The sequence below is a fragment of the Eublepharis macularius genome, chromosome 2 (genome assembly GCF_028583425.1).
Source record: "Eublepharis macularius isolate TG4126 chromosome 2, MPM_Emac_v1.0, whole genome shotgun sequence".
NCBI classification, from domain to species: domain Eukaryota; kingdom Metazoa; phylum Chordata; class Lepidosauria; order Squamata; family Eublepharidae; genus Eublepharis; species Eublepharis macularius.
The window spans coordinates 188,644,004-188,663,246 of NC_072791.1; the positions used below are offsets into that span (position 1 = coordinate 188,644,004).

Consider the following 19,243-nt stretch of genomic DNA (forward strand, 5'->3'; position numbering starts at 1 on the left):
AATTAGAATTGCTAGGGAAATAAACACCTGCAAAAAAAAAAGATATAATTTATCTATCATGGCTCTCCATCAGTTTATTCAAGCACATTAAGATCTACCTGTATGATCTTGAAGTTCACTCTGCAAAATTAACTTCCAAAAGCAGTTTGCAGACTATAGAGATGCAGAAGAAGTCAACTAATATGCAATTGATATCCCAGGGCTGGCTCAAGATGTTTTGGCACCCCATGTAACTCTCAATCCAAGAGAGTTCCCTGCCCGAAACGCCAGAGCCCGAACAGATAGATTGCTTGCTGCTTCAAATGGCCACTTGTGCAATTTGGCCAACCCTGATAGATCCTTGATGGCCAACCCTGATAGATCCCTTGATGGTGACCAAGGCATGCTGCCTTGGTCCCCACTTTTTTGAACTCGTGGGCATCTTTGGAATTTTGACCCAGGGTGGTGGGTGCAACCACAAAAATGACTGTGGCAGGAGGTGGAGCCAACCACACAGAGGAAGCTGAAGTGCAGGAAAAAGAGGGGTGATTTTAAAAATACACTGGGAAACATGACTGAGAGAGAATAAAATGAGCACTGTGGTGGCAGCTGCTGCTGAAACAACATTATTATTTTAACCTGTACAGTCGATTGACTTGCCAATGGACAATCAGAAGCCCTACTGGGCAAGCTGGAGGCCCCATTTGGTCCCTCCAACTTTCTGAAAACACTTGGTGGGTTCCAAGAAAGGTGTTGGCAGGCACCATGGCACCCACGAGCACTACATTGGGGATATCTGGAACAGAGCATTTGGTAGAACTATAAACTATTCTGTTTCTCAAGTGAAATGGGGAAGGTGAAAGAGCTGAATTATGCTTATAATTTTGCAACCATTTTGCTACTGTTGACAAAAGTACCACTGATTCTGCTTCTATTCATGGAAAGCAGGAATTCACCACATTTAAGGCCTGAGGATCACATGATGGCTTAGGGCTTTCTCCTTTGAGCCTAATCAAAACACCCCTTTTTAATGACAGTTTAAAGGAGAATTTTCACAGTGGCTGCAGGAAGAATAACTACTACCCTCACCACTAGGCTGAATGTAGCTAAGCTGTACTTTCAAAATGGGGTGGAGCAGCCTGTTGCTGGGTGCCATCCCTTCCTCTTTAAACTTTTAAAGCCCTCCCCCAACTAAACTGTGACGCAGCATTGCAGTATGTCTTGGTAGGGAAAGGGAAACTGAGGGGGTTTCTGGGCTGTGGGAGAAAGAAAAGGGGAGGAGTAGAGATTGGGGCATAATAGTGGCAGCAAGCAGAGTGGGAGGGGGGGTTGGACACTGTTCCTGTCCATTGCTGTGTAGGATTGCCAGGTGTCTGGTATTCACCAGGACAGTCTGGTATTGGGGGGGGGGGGTCTGTCCGGGAAAAATGTTCCCCAAATACTGGACACTTGGCTCTTCCCTTGGCAGCTCTGTCACCTAGCCTGGGTGTCCAGCCTCTCTCCTACAGGGTGCTGATGGGAGCAGGCTGCCTGGCTGGCCTCCTGCAGCTGCATTGCACCACTCAAGAATAGAGATGGGCAAGAATTGAATTATGACCCCCAAAAAACGCACGAACCAGGCTGGTTCATGGTTCGCGAACCAGTGGTTCGTGGAAGCTCATTTCAATGAACTGCCACGAAATGGATTACTGGTGCATTTGGATCGTAAAGGGGCAGTTTAAATGGCCATTTCCCCAGGGAAATGGCCATATAAACGTTTCCTGTGGCTTGCAAGTGGCAGGTCCCTTTAAACTATCAGGTGGCAGGCGGCAAGGGGGGATTTCGCGGGCCCACGCAGTGGCAGAAGAGGCCAAAAACAGCTTTCCCACCCCTCGCAGGAGGAGGGGGAGGACGCCATGAGCCTGCAGGGCAAGGTAAGTATGGAGCTGGGGGTGGGGGTGGGGGCTGGGGTTTGGGCAGTTTAAAGGGCCCTGCCGCTTGCAAAGCAGGAAAGGGCCCTTTAAACTGTCAAATGGCCCTTTCCCTGCCACTGCTAAGCAGCCTGAAAGGGGCACTTAAACCCCACGAACCACAAACTATGAACTGGTTCATAAACTTGCCCCAGTTCATGGTTCCTGGTTCATGAAAATCCACGAACCACGAACCTCATGGTTCGGGGATTTTTGTGGTTCATGCCCATCTCTACTCAAGAGTGGGTAGCAGCCCAGGTGCCCAACCAACCTCATGTGGATGAGCAGCGCTGCCTGGGAGCGGCCAGCCAGCCATGAGGCATAGAAGTGGCCCAGTTTGGTGACATCATAGAGACTTCTAGGGTCCTCTAGTCCAATGCTCTGCACAATGTAGGACATTCATAACTACCCCTCTCACACACACACATACACCACACACACACACACCCCAATGACCCCTGCTCCATGCCCAGAAGATGGCAAAACAAAATAGGGATCCTGAGCCAAACTGGCCTAGGGAAAATTGCTTCCTGGCCCCAAAGTGGTGATTGGCATTACCCTGGGGGTGTAAAAAGGGCCCACAAGAACTAAGCACTGATGTAACCTTTCCTGCCCTCTCTCTCATGATCTGCCTAGGTTCACAGAATTAGCATTGCTATCAGATGGCCATCTAACCATCTGCTTAAAAACCTCCAAAGGAGAGCCTACCACCTCCTGTAGCAAAATCATCATGCTGGCAGGGATTCCGTGTACACTATGCATGCCCACACAAAAAGAAGGTTAGTGACACCCCCCTCTCCCTGGGGTCCAGTATTGTTCTGTACTCCATCTGGCCACCCTATTTCTGTGCTACTTGCTGTTGCAGGGTGGGTCATATTTTCAAGCATTAACTTAATAGAATTAACTCAATATAATTAACCCAATAAAATTCTGGACAATTAGAAAAATTGAGATTTTTAGAAAGACTAGTCCCTTGAACTCTTGAATGTCTGCTTCTAAGGGCTCTTCAGATAAAAAAATAGAATTTTGAGCTTTAAAGTAGTACTAACCCAATCCAACCTTAGAGCACACAGAATGCTGTGAGGGTCTGATCAGGACAGGAATGGGGAGCCGTATTACAGGGGATGCAGAAGCAGCTATGCTACAGAAAGGACTGCTGTTTATTCCTTTTAAAGAAGAGCTGTTTATTTATCCAATCAGAGTGCATAGAAATTACAAGCACAATGAATAAGCTGGCAAGGGCCAAGAATTTCCAATTCCCTCAGCATTGATATTTAAATGCTAGAAAACATGATTTCCTGTAATGGTCATACTAAGTATGAGAAAGTCATTCAGATCCTCCATAACTGAATAATGACAGCAACACTATTTGGCAACAATTAAGAACATAAGAACACAAGAGCCTGGCTGGATCCAACTCATGGTCCATCTAGTCCAGCATCCTGATTCCTTTCTCACACAGTGGCCAACCAGTTACTCTGGAGGGCCAGCAACAGGTCACAGAGGCCTGTCACAGAGACCTTCCCCTGATACTGCATCCTGGAACTGGTATTTGAGGTTTGGTGGTAGAAAGTAACAATAACAATAACAATAGATGTATATACCGCCATTCAGGACAACTTAATGTCCACTCAGAGCAGCTTACAAAGTATGTCATTATTATCCCCATAAAAATAATCACCCTGTGAGGTGGGTGGGGCTGAGAGAGCTCCTAGAAGCTGTGACTGACCCAAGGTCACCCAGCTTGCTTCAAAGTGGAGGAGTGGGGAATCAAACCCGGTTCTCCAGATTAGAGTCCCACTCTCTTAACCACTACACCAAATTGGGTTTCCAGGTGTCTGCTGGTGGCAGGCAAACTCCCAGCTGTTTGTCCCTCTGCCTGCTGTTCACTAGTGATTGACAGGAGGTGGCAAGCTACCTGACAATCACCTGCCACTGGAAATCAATCTGGAAAGCATGCAGTGTGCGCCTAGTAGGGTATGACATCACTTCCTGAAGTGACATCATCATGTTGGCCGCAGGGAGTGCTCCCTCTTCAAACCCTGCTCTCCCCTGACTCCACCCCCCAAATCTTCAGGAATTTCCCAACCCAGACTGACAACCTTAGTGCATGGTTTGAGGGACACAATCCTTGAAAGTTTCAGTCCAATATATGGAGAGAAAAACTGCAGCCATAAATGTATTTCATAACCAGCCTCTCGGGCTTTGTACTTTGACTGGCTGGCAACTTCCTCTTCTGAGGCCAGGAGACCATGACTGAACAAGAACCAGAGGTGCATTTGGAAGAAGAGGATGACGAGCTTGACAGCAAACTGAACTATAAGCCGCCACCTCAGAAGACACTGCAGGAGCTGCAGGAGCTGGACAAGGATGATGAGAGCCTTACAAAGTACAAGAAGTCTCTTTTGGGGGATGCGGCTGTAGTGGCAGACCCAACAGTCCTCCATGTGACTGTCACTCGGCTTACACTGGTATGTGACACTGCTCCAGGGCCAGTAACCATGGATCTCACTGGGGACCTTGAGGCACTCAAGAAACAGACCTTTGTGTTAAAGGAAGGTTCTGAATACAGAGTCAAGATCCATTTCAAAGTAAATAGGGAAATAGTATCAGGTTTGAAATACGTGCAGCACACTTACCGGACCGGGGTAAAGGTGGACAAAGCTACATTCATGGTGGGTAGCTATGGGCCACGGCCAGAGGAATATGAACACCTCTCGAGGAGAGGTGCCCAAAGGCATGGTAGCTCGAGGAACCTATCGCAACAAGTCCTTCTTCACTGATGACGACAAGCATGACCATCTCACCTGGGACTGGAACTTGTCCATTAAGAAGGAGTGGACAGAATGAGTTCCTCCTCCTTTTCTTCCCTTTGCTTCCTCCTGCCTGTATTATTCCAGGTGTGCCTATCCTTGGCACCTGCATGCCACACTTATTCCACCCAGCCCTTTTACTGTCGCAACAGATTCTGTTAACACAGGCCTTTGGACAGACTCTGTCTCTCCTGCTGCTGCACTGAAAATAACTGCAAGGAATTAAAACTAAGATTGAACATCCTCCTCGGGATCTGTCCTTGAAGTGCCTTTATGGGAAGACACGCCAACCCAACTACTGCTATCAGGGCAAATAGATTGAACTTCCACCCCCATGTAAAGATATTTTACTGTTAGCCTTTCCCCCTCACAGTTTGCATTTACTGGACACATCTTTGCCCCTAGGTGGCTTGTATTTTGATTCAGCTACTTTAAGTGCAATTCCCAAACCTGCATTTGGAAATCTTGCCTTGAAAGGTAACAGGAGACACATTTCCTGGCCTGGCCTGTCACAATTTCAGTGTCTTTGAAAATAAAGCTGGTTTTGTTCTTTGCTAAAAAAAAAAAAAAAAAAGCTAATAAATATAATGTCAATGGCATGCTTCTTTATCCTCACTTTAAATACCCCCATTTTTGTTTAAATGTAAATGTTTAAATGTAAATGCTTGAGCACACAATCACATGAACCAACATAGATATATATAATGTAATTACATATCATGTAAGTCATGTTTTCCCCCCATAAAATGGAGTATGTACATTTATAATCTCAGGTATCCATTACTTTCTGCTTACAGCGATGGCAGCCCAATGCCTCAATCCTGTGCAAAGCTACAATATAAATATAGTGGCTCTATGGACAATTACGGTATAGAGTGTTAGCTCTAGTTCTCTCTTCTCACGTACTCAAAAGTACACAGAATTTAAAGCAGAGTAAAATAAAAAGGTCTGGAGGGACTCAAACCTTAATTTTATCCCTAGGCTAGATACACAGTGGCAAAGCATGATGGCCTCTTCTCATGCTTCCTTGCTAATACGCCTCAGCACTGACCTTCGGGGAAACCAAGCCCTCCTGGGCTATATGGTAACCTAACATGATTGCTTATATGCCGGATTCTGTGGTGCGGGCTGGCTTTGTGAAATATGATGCAGTTTACTTTTAACTAGAACTCAACTGAGACCCAGAGTGGAACAGGAAACAGGCCTCCAATGGCGAGAGATAAATGCCTAATTTACTGTCCCACTTAATCCAGCACTTTTTTTCCTTAAGTCATTATCCCTTAGTTCTCATTATTGTAGCAGTGCAGGGATGAAAGACAAGTGCAGTGAAACCATGATTTCAGCACTTCTGTTTACAATAGACACAGTCTATACAATTTATCAAGGAGAAGGGGGGAAAATCAGAGCAGCTGAGTTGTTACATGGAAAATTAAAGGCAAATATAATAAGGGCTAGTAATCCCTTGCCTGGCTCAAACTCATTCTTATGAGGAAAATACCATGCACGGCTACAGATTAAAAAAACCTGTTGGTAGAGAATTATTTATATAATACCATTAATTGGTATGCAACAAATGCTTGTGTGTGTGTATTTGTGTGTGAGAGAGAAAGAAACAGAGACAGAGAGATACACAATTAATTTGTAAAAAATATGCAGGCTGTTTTTCAGTTTGACATTTCTTCTAGGCAATCCAATCTTTGAAAGCCAGTTAGGCCAGTAAAGCATAGATTCAGTATGGTGTTGTATACGGGACTGGGGGAAAATATAGGTCAGTGATAGGGGGATGGCAACCAGTGAGAGTCTGGGAGAGTGAGTCTCTCTCTCTCTCTCTCTCTCTCTCTCTCTCTCTCTCTCTCTCTCACACACACACACACACACACACACACATCACCCCTTAGGTTCACATGCAAGATTCAGGTCCAGCAGCACCTTAAAGACCAACTAGATTCCCAGGATATTTGCTTTCGAGACACAGAACTCCCTTTGTCATATCTAATGAAGGGAACTCTGATTCGCAAAAGGTCATACCCTGGAAATCTAGTTGGTCTTTAAGGTGCCACTGGATCTAAATATTGCTCTTCTACCCACCTGAAACTATGTTCATATGGTGCTCTTGGATAAGTCTCTTAACATTCTCAGTTCCCATTCTTTAAAGCCCGTCTGACGGGGAGGGCGGTCTAAAAATGTAATTAAATAAATAAACACAACAACACTAATTAATGACAAAGGGCTTTACATTTGTTTTCCAAGTTAAAAGCACTTTATTTATTTATATCTCAATAGTCTTGATTTGCCTTACAAAACACTCTAAATAAATAAATAATTAAATAAATAAATAAATAAATAAATCACTGTTAAATGCAGTGCATTTTTATTTTTAAAAATGGTGCTAGTACCTTACCAGCTAAAAGAGGTGCTGGAACACCACACCAGCAAGTACCAGTACAAAAAAAGTGCTGGATAAAAACTGCCTCCGCTGAAAGAGATCAACGGGCCACCATTCCGTTTTTAGCAAAGCACTGTTGTTTGTCTCCAGGATCTGATATCCAGAGAGGTATAGTGCCCCTGGGGGGCGGGCGGGTTCCCTCTAGATATTTAATGAGCCCCACTTGTTTCTGACTTTAGCCCAGATGTCAAGATAAAGTGCAAATTCAACTTTTTTCAGCTCCCCCATCCAACCTATTCACCCCTTCCCTCTCCCACTTGTGGTCCTGATCTTTCAAATTTCTTTGCTTTTTTAATTGTATTGAAATTATTAAGTAAACAGGGAATACTGAAAAGTAAACGAGAGCAAACTCACAATTGTAGTCCTTATAAAACCTTAAGTATTTTATATAAAGTCCAAAGTGCAATATATGATTCATAGACGGTCATGAATGTTTTGGTTTCAATGCAAGATGTGAGGGAAAATGCACAACAAAAAGATCCATGTCATATGTATTTCCTGAGGAAGCTTTGCAAAACAAGGAAAGAAAGCCGGTGTCTTGTTGAAGTAAAGTGACACGGCAAGTGGCAAGGCTGTGGAATGACCTTGTTGTTTTTATCTGAAATATACAAAGTGAAGGACATATGAGATATATCTGCCTACTTTTGAACCTGACTTTGTAACTTACCTTGAGTAATTACAGGAGACTCTTATGGAAAACAAGGTTTTAGACTGTTACTGTAATGGAGATATCAATATGTGGATCCTTTCCTATTTATGAATCATATATTGCACTTTGCACTTTATATAAAATACTTAAGGTTACATAAGGACCACAATTGTGAGTTTGCTCTCGTGTTTACTTTTCAGTCTTCCCTGTTTACTTTATAGTTGCAGTGGGCTCCTTAGTGCTTTTTTTGACATTTTCAGTACTGCAATACTCTTCTTTTTTGGTTCTTAATTGTACAGCACCTAGCACAACATTTGACATGTTATTAATAACAGCAACATCTCCCACCTGCCACTGGCCAAGTTCCTCATATCTCCTGAGCGTCATTCTCAATAGGCCAAGTCTACACAACAAAAGACATGCTAGCCCTTTCTACAAATGCTGCACGTCTGCACTGGCATGTACCAAGAAACGGAGCAAGGGAGAAGAAAGAGATTTTTCCTGCCTCACCTCTGCCTACAGAGCCCCATTGCGATGCCAAAAGAGAAGCCACTGCCATACCCAGTAAGGGATGTGGAGCCAGCCTATCAGTCCTGCCCGCTCTCTCCGCCCTGCCCACTCAGCCTTCTCATTAGTTTAAATGAGCTCCTTTCTTCTCAGCCCCCACTGCTATTTTTTGCCAGCCACAAATAAACTTGACTTAGGTTAAAGACAGTGCTTTTTTTGTTTTTTAACCCCAGCACAGATGGCCCAAGCCCTGCCAGCCAAAAAGAGGTGCTGGTACATTGTATGCGCATGTATCGGCACCAAAAAAAGCCTTGGTTAAATGCATGCAGTTCTAGCAACCTCCTGTTTCTGACAGTGGTCTGCTGCTGGCTCAATGAAGATTTGGCTGCTCAGTGTGTATTTTATGCTGGTATTATGCTCTGGCTTTTTAAAATGGTTTTTTAAAATTGGTTTTCAATTATTTTGTTTTATCATCTTATCTATAAGTTGCCTTGAATAGGTCTCTGGAGTGGTAGCATATAAACTGTCTAAATCAGTAGAAATAATGAATAAAATAAAATAAACCTCACAGTATTAGATGTATATCCAATCATACACAGGCTGCATGGAGTAGGAATTTCCCGCCATTTCCCACTAAGCCCCCCCACAACTTTGGTCCTGGGCATCAGCAGACCCTCAGGAACAGCACGGGGAGGGGGCAAAGTAGGACTAGGGAAATCAGGAGAAATTGCAATCCATCCCCTTCTGCAAACAGAGGAACTGTGTGGCTGGATTCATGCCACGACCCTCCAAATGCTCTTAACGTCTCTCTCTCAGAGTACAAACAGACATGACAAAGATCAAAGATTTCCATTTGTCTCTTAAATGGCAACTTGCAAGTGAATATCCTCATTCTCATCAGGACTGGGTAGGGTTCCCAGCCTCCAGTTGAGGGCTGGAGATCTCCCAGAATTGTAACTCATCTCCAGACTTCAAAGATCATTTTCCCCGGAGAAAATGGCAGCTTTGGAGTCTGGACTCTGGCATTATACCCCTCTGCGGTCCCTCCCTTCTCCAAAGCCCACCCTCAGATTTCCAGGAATATCTCAACTGGAGCTGGCAACCCAAAGACTGGATGGTGAGGGAAGACCGGCTGAAACCTTCAAACCCCACTAGGTTTCACTAATCAAATTGATTTCCAGCTTTCTGGTATTAACACTTCAAGAGACAAGTATTTTAAAAACTGGAGAGAGCGGGAAAGAGTAGGAAAACAGATGGGAGGGATTTCCCCACTTTTCAATAACACTACATTCCCTATCCATTTGTCTCTTCCTTTGAGATGCTGAGAAATGTAAAGAGACTGGAGACAGGAGATCTCCAACATAATCTTTTGGCTAGTTGGCTTATACTTCGTGTCTTTCAGACTGAGGAATTGTTCCTGTTCCAAACACAAACCCTTGCCCATCAGCAGGACATAATATGGCCATTCATCAGGCAGGCCATTCTACAAGGTGGGGGCCACAACAGAGAAAGTGTGTATGTGGGCTGTTGTTGATTTGCCCATTTTGCGGGCAATGAATGAACCTGTTCAGATGAGTGAAGCTGACATGGCAGAGCACAGGGAGAGAAGTGGCCCCAGAGATAGGAAGAACCAAGACCATGAAGGGCTTTGTATGTGACAGATAATAACTTGAATTGAGCTCAGTAACTGATGGCTAATGGAGGGCCTGCAGAATGGGAATAATATGCATGTTCCACCCAGCTCCCAATAATAACCAAGCTGCAGCATTCTGCACTAACTGGAGGAATATGAGAGTTGACTTCAAGGGGACACCTATACAGAGGGCATTACACTAGTCTCAGTGGTATCATCGCATGAATCCAGGCGGCCAGAACAGCTGTGTCAAGGTAGAGGGCCATCTTACGGGCTATACTGAGTTGGAAGAAGACATTTTTTGCAGCTGCATTAACTTGCTTCTCTGTCAGCAGTGCTGGATTCAGTATAACCTGTAGGCACTTAACCAAGTCTACAAGGGTTAATTGAAGTTCATCAAAAGTATGGAGAACAATGTCCACCAACATCTTTGTTTTCCCAGCTTGTCTTGTCAGATTTCAGTTTCAGTTTCTTCACTTTGAGCTATTTGACCACAGCTGTCAGGCAGCAACTTAATACCTCTGCTGAATCACCAGGGGATTTGAATAGTGAGATATAGAGTTGGGTGTAATCTGCATATTGATGACATTCAGTTTCAAAGCTATAAATGATTTCTCCTAAATGCTTTACATAGTGGTTGAATAACACAGGGCATAAGATTGCAGCATGTGGAACCCCACAAGATAACTCCCGTACTGAAGATAGCTGGTCTCCAACAGCAAGTTGGCAATCCTTTGAGTCCATTCCATGAGGAATTATTTAAAACAGTCCAAGTCACATCCCCTACACCTACTTCTGCCTCCAAACACCTCAAGAGGATGGCGTGATCTATTGTATCATAGCCTGCATATAGATCCAGGAGGAGCAACCAAGAAGCATGGCCTTTTTCTACATTCAGACAGAGGTCATCAACTAAAGCTAGCAGAGGCCTCTTTGTCCCCATAGCCCTGCCGGAAACCACTCAGCCCCCCTCCCCCACAACCACCAAAGTATTTTTATTTCAATTTTTCCTGCAAACCTGTGGCCTTTTTAAGGGTTGTAGAAAAATCTATTTTTCTCTGTTCATGACTCCAGTCTCTGGAATTAAGTATCCAGAGATTTGGCCATGTTGAGTGAGAGCAGAACCACAAGTGACAAAAGGCACAGATTGGACACTTGTCTGCTTTCCTCAAGTTTTGATGGGAAATGTAGGCATCCTGGTCTCGCAGCTTCGCTCTCTGACTGCTGTCCAATGGACTTTTCAACTGTCACTTGTCCAACATTCCACCAAGCGGCCTACATTTCCCATCAAAACTTGAGGGAAGCAGACAAGTGTCCAATCTGTGCCTTTTGTCACTTGTGGTTCTGCTCATAGATGTAATGATATCATGGATCTTTGACAATCCAATTACAGACCTGTTTAGATTAAAGTTTCACTCTAATTTACTCTGTCGCAAAGTGTTTACAATGACAGACAGCCTTTGAGAATAGATATTACTTAAGTTTTACTACTGCGTATGTAACCCTAGAGGGAGATAAAGAATTGGGGTATTCCTTATAAGGAAAGAAAAGGCGCAATTTTCATTGAGAGACTGAAACCGTATGGTAGAATTCATACCAAAATATTTCTGTAACCTGTTTTGTTCAATCTAATTTGAGAACTGGGAGAGTTCATGTCTATGACAGTGTGATCCCACCTTGTGACACATTTATAAAAAATAACACTGAACAAACAATACAATAATAGAGCATATGCAACAATCATGTAACAAAACAGGCCTGTTTTGCTCAAGCAGACCCACATCTCAGTCTTTCTGACATCTACTAGCCAGTCCCTTGAAATGCAGCAACTTGTAGCTGTGCTCTGCATTGGGATGTCTTCTGTTCTTCACAGGAATTTCTACTACATTAATAGAGAGTTCATAGAAAGGGGCGCTTCTGAGGAGAGAATGCTTCTCCCTGCAGTTTCAGGCCCTCCAGTCTCTCAGGGAAAATTGCGCCCTTTTTTCCTTATAAGGAATACCCCAACTCTTTATCTCCCTCTAGTGGACAAGGATTACATGTACATACAATATAATGTAGCAACTCTTCCTGGTAAGATAATAAATAAATAGGAATATACCATCCATAGTATATTTTATCCATTGTATAGCATAAATAGTTGTCTGAAACATACCTTGAGCAATTCACATCCTATTGCTTGAGCGTGAGTTTGTACATATAGCAGGGCACAAGCATCAGTTTTTGGTATGGCATGTTCATGTCAGAGATGGGCAGGCAATAATGATTCTACATGGAAGAAAGAGGGAACAAGAGCACAAGAACTGCTCCAGGAAAATGCTACATGTACATCCTATGGACAGAAAATGTTTATAATTAAAGCGGGGAAGTCCCCATGAGTTTGACTGAATTACAGAGGATAGGGGAGCAGCTATATTTGGCCAAGCCAAAACAAAGGGTTGTTCTTTTTGACCAATTTTCCCCATTAGTTAACACACACACCATTTCCAGTGATTTCACACCTCTTTGCTGAGGGTGCAAGTTTCAAGAAAAGCAGGAACATATCCTGTTGCCAAGTCATTTTGCATTCAACTGCACAGAGTTGACTAGTTCTGGCACAATGTAGTGATGCACATTCAAATGCTCATTGTCCATCCACACATGCCTTCTGCTCTAACTAGCTAGATCTGAATCAGAGCAGAAGACCTGTTACACAGCTAATGGGCAATGACATTTCTAGCATATCACAGCACAGCAAGAATGTTCCATTCACTGTGAGCCCAAACTGAAGACTTGTTTGCCCTTAGTAATAGCGAGACGCGGCACAATCTGATAGGTTATGTGACTCCATGACAGCATCAAGTTCATTACGTGATCCCTTACTTGTTGGAATTACACAATGCAGAAGGCTTTACAAACAATTTTTCCCAGCTCTCTCCACCAGTCCTTGCTCTCCTTTCTGACCCCTTCTGTTTTTCCTGCCCTCTTGTTAGCTTTTTTCCACCATTTGTCATGCCTCACCTCCATTTTCTTGTACATTGCCTCTTTTCTTTGGGACCTTTTATCAGCACTGTCCTTCTCTATTGGAGATAGATGGGTAGCCGTGTTAGTCTGTCTGTAGCAGTAGAAAAGAGCAAGAGTCCAGTAGCACCTATAAGACTAACAAAATGTGTGGTAGGAAATGAGCTTTCATGAGTCACCACCCACTTCTGTGACTCACAAAAGCTCATACCCTACCACCAATTTTGTTAGTCTTATAGGTGCTGCTGGACTCTTGCTCTTTTCTACTTCTCTATTGGGGTTGCTAGGCAACTTTTCAATGCCATCTATGATCTCATGAGGTTTTGGGAGAACTTGTATATTATCCATTTGGGGGCAAATTTAAGCCTCCGTCACCATTTTTTCCACTTTTTGAATTTTGGGGCAAACTACTTGGGAGCTAGCCCAGGTTTTTAGAAAAATCCGCTCCATAAGAATAAGTCCTTGTTGTATAGACTGTATCGATACTCATTCCTGGGATATTGTTCAGAATTGGATAGCTGCTGGTGAAGCCCATGGTGGTTCACCAGTAAATCTGCTGCTTACCAGACAGGAGGAAGAAAAAGAATTACTCAAAACAACCAGATTTCTTCAAGCCTGAGGCACTGTGGCTCAGTCATAGATTTGGGATAAGGCACAGGGACTTTCCGGTTCTGAAAGGTCACCATGGACTTTTCCTGACTTCTGAGCACAGCCCAAATTTCTCTATTCTGATACCTTCTAAGAGGCAAGAAGAATGCCCATCCTGTCCAAGACTACGTGACACATGGATGCTGGCCTCAGCCCACTCTGTTAAAAGGATGGTAGCATATTGAATGGCAGCCATTAAAACACTATCATTAAGCAAGGGCAACATGGACATCCCGCCATTTACATTTAGGTTACCAGTGTTTTGTAGTGTAAAACAATTTCCTCACATGTTACACACAGAGAGATTCTCAGTCATAACAAACCACATTTACAGCATAACTGCAACTGTATAGCTCATGTGGAATTTAACATCAAAAAACTGCTTTAAGTCCTTGCATTTCTGCTCTTGTGATAATTTTATAGTATAAAAATTCACAGAGCATCATCTGATTTGAAACAACTATCCTCATGGAAGCCTCCTCTTTCCTTCCATCAGTCTCTCAAAATCACTTCACAACACATTGTTTATTTTCCTCCATGCAATTTTATGTTCAGAACCAGACCATGGCACATGGTTCTTACTAACTTTCACTATGCAAGTTCAAACAAGAACATATTCCGCTGTTTACTTTGCCCATTTTTTGAAATTGGAATCAGTGTGAGCATTCCAAATTTCTAAACAAACCTTAGCTTTAAAAGATAAAAAGCTAAGTAGTTATTATTTAAGCATCTTTTCCTTCCTACAAGGGGCTCAGGACAGCATTTTAGAATTACAGATCTTCCTGTGAAGTACACAAGCCAGAGAACCATTGTCTTTAGAACCATCTCCAGGGCTAAAGGTTTTTTTTGTTTTTGTTTTTAAACATCTTTTTTAATTACAAAAATGAAAGAATTGTACTGAAAGAATGAGTGTTCATTTTTAGAACAAGAACACTTTAAAAAATGGGGAATAAAATCTTTTTAACAAGAAGAGCAACATTTCTAGTACATGAGCCATCAAAATACAATCAACTTTCCTCTTACATAAATGTGTTTTCCATGATATTGGCGCTGTGCACATGTATCATTGGAAAACTAACTGATTAGACCTAATATCAGTTTGCAAAAGATGGAGTCTCTTACCGTTACTGTTGAGCAACTGGAATGGGGAAGATTTAAAAGCAGGTCTATTTTAATTTTTAGTTTGGAATGCCCTTTCCTTTGAGGCTAACTTGACACCTACTGTACTGTCTTTTACACATCAGGCCCAAACTTGTTTTTTACTCAGGGTTTTAAATAAGAGACTTTATCTTTTTAGCTGTTTTATGGTCTGCTTCAGGTCTTTATGCATATTGTTCAGTGTTTTAATAATGCTGTTTTTATGCACCTGGCTTGTTTTTAATGGTATGTTTTGTTTTTATATTGATAATTTATGGTGTTTTTATGATTTTTATGGTATTGTTTTTATTTGTAAGCCACCTCAAGCAGGACTTTGGAGAGATGGCATATCAGTTCCCTAAATAAATATATAATGGACTAAATTGAATGCAGCTTACCAGTCCTGTATAGTTTCAGGTGGGGAGCTGTGTTGGACTGCAGTAGATGAGCAAGGTTCAAGTCCAGTAGCACCTTAAAGACCAGGGTACAAGCTTTCAAGAGTCAAGCTGCCTTCATCAGATATGAGTAGAAATAGAGATCTGAGTGTTTTCTATCCCAGGTGGTAGGGGTGTTGCAAAGATAGGATGTAGAGGCACACTGTGAAATGTAATTCGCTTGATTATATCAGGGGAGGAATTGCAGAGAATTAACATCTGTAGTGCAAGAAGGTTCCTATGGCCGTTTCCACACATCCTTAAAGGGACGGCCCACTCACTGAACACTGGCAGTGTGTTTGTGTGTCTATTTTCTGAACTTGTGAATGAACTCAAGTTCAGCCATCTCACATTGTAAACTTCCCTTGAAGTTTTCCTGTTTCAGGACAGCCACTTTTAGGTCAGCAATGCAATGTCCTGGAAGATTAAAATGTTCTCTGACTAGTTTTTGAATGTTGTGATTTTTAATGTCAGATTTATGCCCATTTATTCGTTTGTGTAGGGACTGACCTGTTTTTCTGATGTAAAGAGTGACAGGGCATTGTTGGCACTTGATGGCATATATAACATTGGAAGATAAGCTACTGAATGAATCTGAGATAATATGGCTGGTCTTATTAGACTGTGTAATGGCACACAAGATACTTAATAATTTGATAGCTACAGGGATTGCAAAGTAAGGATAGTTGGCAGGCTCTCCCTTCAGACAAAGCCTCAGATTCTACTCATCAGCATTCACCTAAGAGACATTTCCACTATCATCTTCTCTCTTTTTGTACATGTCCTATAAAATTTGATGTGTCTAAGACAGCCAAATTCTTCACTCAGATTCCTACATGTAATAATTCATTTGAACTTAACATAACAATGCTTTGTTAATTCTTCTTTGGAGATTGTCAGGTTTTGAAACTCTGACTAATTGCAATCCTCCCATTGTACCTTCTACCAATTTGCATGTATTTGATCAATTCTGCAAATGAAAGCCTCCACAAACATGGAGGGGGAGTCTGAACTCCTTGTCCACTGAGAAAAATATTTAGCTGACTGGCTGCTGAACCTTCTTCCAGAATAAGAAGATGGGCTTAGTCTCATCAATCATTCCAAGGGACTCTGGTGATTCATGATACCTGTCCAGATTAACAGACTTCCTTGTTCACTCCCTCGGCCATGCTTCCTTGTTCCAGCTTTATCACTCCATCACATTCATTACAGTGTCTTCCATTCAGGAATTCCCCACCTATAACAACTCCATAGCGGCAATGCAAGAGTTGTCTTTTCTCTCTATGATCAGTGAACCACAATTTTTGCTGTTTAAAAATCTGCCCATACATCATGTGCAATCTTTTTAGAGGTTATCTACTTGCAGGAGAAGTTTCAATAAATAAGGAACAAACTATTGTAAATTATGGTACCATGGATTTAAAAAAAAAAACAACAACTGTCAATAGACTGCTTCTCCTGTCAAATGGGACCAAACTGAAATAATGCTTCATTTTGCAAGATAATAACTCTTTAGAAAATCACTGATTACTGGAAGCCATCTATGCCTTTGTAATTAGTTCATCTAAGCATTAGTTAACCATCTCCTTGCTGTAACATTTACAAATGCTTGTGATGTGATATGAAAGCTTCACACTCTCAACTTACTTAGATGGTGCTGCTGGTGGAATCTTGCAATATAATGGTATCTCATGTCAGATATTCCAACATGAAATGGAAATTCATCATTAGGAATCCACTGGGACTCTGGACACAGGGGCAGCTGAAGGAGGGACCTTGAACACACCATGATTCCCTTTTCTTCTTTCCCAATTACAGCTCCCTTTTCCCTCCACACCCAGTTACAGCTGTGTTGCATGGAACAAGAACAGACAAACAATCTCTCATGCACATTTTAGTCCCACTGATGGCAGTGGGAATGGTGGGGGACAGTGTTTTGAATCCTAGGCAGTAGCCCTGACGGACTATGGACAATGCCCATTCCTCTTGGTTAATCGACTCCCGTGCTGAAAGCCAGTTTGGTGTAGTGGTTAAGAGCACTACCTTAGAGAGGGACCACAAGTGACGCCTGACACAGGTTGGACACTTGCCAGCTTCCCTCAAGTTTTGATGGGAAATGTAGGCAGCTTGGCGGAATGTTGGAAAAGTCCATTGGACAGCAGTCAAAGAGTCAAGCTGCAAGACCAGGATGCCTACATTTCCCATCAAAACTTGAGGGAAGCTGACTAGTGTCCAACCTGTGTCAGACGTCACTTGTGGTCCCGCTCTTAATCTGGAGAACTGGGTTTGAGTCCCCACTCCTCCACTCCTCCAGCTGGGTGACCTTGGGTCAGTCACAGCTCTGTGGAGTTCTCTCAGCTCCACCACCTCACAGGATGATTGTTGAGGGGATAATAATGATATACTTTGTAAACAGCTCTGAGTGGGTGTTAAGTTGTCTTGAAGGGCGGTATATACATCAAATATTATTATTATTATATTTGTAGAAGAAGAGAGTGGCTGGCAGGCATAGATTGGGACAACTTGGTGTCAAAACGCCCTGTTTATTGGCACTGGACTGATTGCTTGGAGATCTGGAATCCTTAGATTTAGCTCGGAAAATACCTCTATCTAGGTTGAGTCAGAACCAAAGAGGAAGATGACTGATGGAAGATGATGCACACCTTTGGTAGGGTGTGCATAGGCTGAGAATGGAACCGATTGTATTTGACATTGTAAGTTGGATAGGGCCTTAAAGGGAATCTGAAGGGTGCTTGTAAAGGTGCTTGTAAAGGGCATAATGCCTAGGGACCGAGCTGTCACCTTATCATCCTTTTTAAGGATTGTGGTGGAGGAGAAGTGGTGGAGGAGAAGAGGTCAGTCCCCTCAAAGGAGAGGATTTCTACTTTCATTCTGTGATGGGGAGCCAAGGGGCATGCCTACAAATTACTGTCACAGAGGCCATAGCTCTAGCAGAGCAATCTTCAGTGTGCCTAGCAGTCTTGATCTGCTGTTTGGAGAGCCTAAGAGCTTCCCCCTGTAGAATTTTTGCCAGCCTTTACTTATCATCGGGAAGCAGAGTTAGATAAGGGCCAATCTTTTCCCATAAGAAGAGCTGGTACCTAGCCATAATGGCCTCATAGTTTCCAGGTCTGAAGATTAAAGCTGAGGAGGCATAAACCTTCCTGCCCAGAATGTCTAATTTCCTGCCTTCCTTGTCTATCAGAGCTGAATGGCCCATGCTTCTTTGAAGACCTTTGCCCTGCAGAGACTCGGTGACAATAGAGGTGGCAGGAGGGTGAGTGAAAAGGAAGCTTGACTCTTCCTGTTTCGTCTTATACATAGTATCAAGTTTCTTAAAAATTGCCGGAGTCAAGGCCAGCCTGGACCATATGTCCTTGGTGGCATACATCATGCCTTGCACAGTTGGGAATGCTACTGGCCTGTAAGCTTTGGAGTGGAGGACCTTGAATACCGGATCCAAAGGTGTCGGAGTGGAGCAGGTCACTTCAATATCAAGAAATCTCAACATTCAAAGTAATTGTTCTGTGTAAAGATGAAAATCTTGGCTTGGAGACACAGTAGAATCCTCTGTTAGGAATTCCAATGGAGTAGATTCCAATGCAATGTCTAACCTGACTTTGGAGTCAGCAGCTGACTGAGGTGCAGGGTTCACAAATGGAACCAACACAGCAGCATTCTCAGGAATCAGTGTAAGATTGACTTTACTACATCTCAGTTCAGTTTGAACTGGTACATAGGCGTCTTCCTTATGGAAGTAATAATGAAGTGGTGGGTACAAGCCAGGAGATCCCTCAAGCCCATAAGTATAATATTGGTATGGGAAACTGTAAGGAGAGTAGTAGTATCAATGCCATCTATGATGTGAAGTGAGGTCAAGGTGATTATCTACTTTGGATGGTTCCAAAAGAGCCTTGTGTCATTCCACCGATCGTATGTGAAAGGAGGCTGAGGAGAGATAGCCATCAACATTCCAACATTCTCTGGGATCTTGCCCTCTGCTAGAGATGGAACTGAGATGGAATGTCTTCTAGGGTTTGGAGATGGA

The 19,243-nt window shown here is 42.9% G+C and overlaps 1 pseudogene; it reads left to right on the top strand.

Moving 5' to 3' along the window:
• Nucleotides 1-4,161: 4,161 nt before the first annotated feature.
• Nucleotides 4,162-4,809, top strand: LOC129324700 (rho GDP-dissociation inhibitor 2-like; annotated as a pseudogene).
• The last annotated feature ends 14,434 nt before the right edge of the window (nt 4,810-19,243 follow it).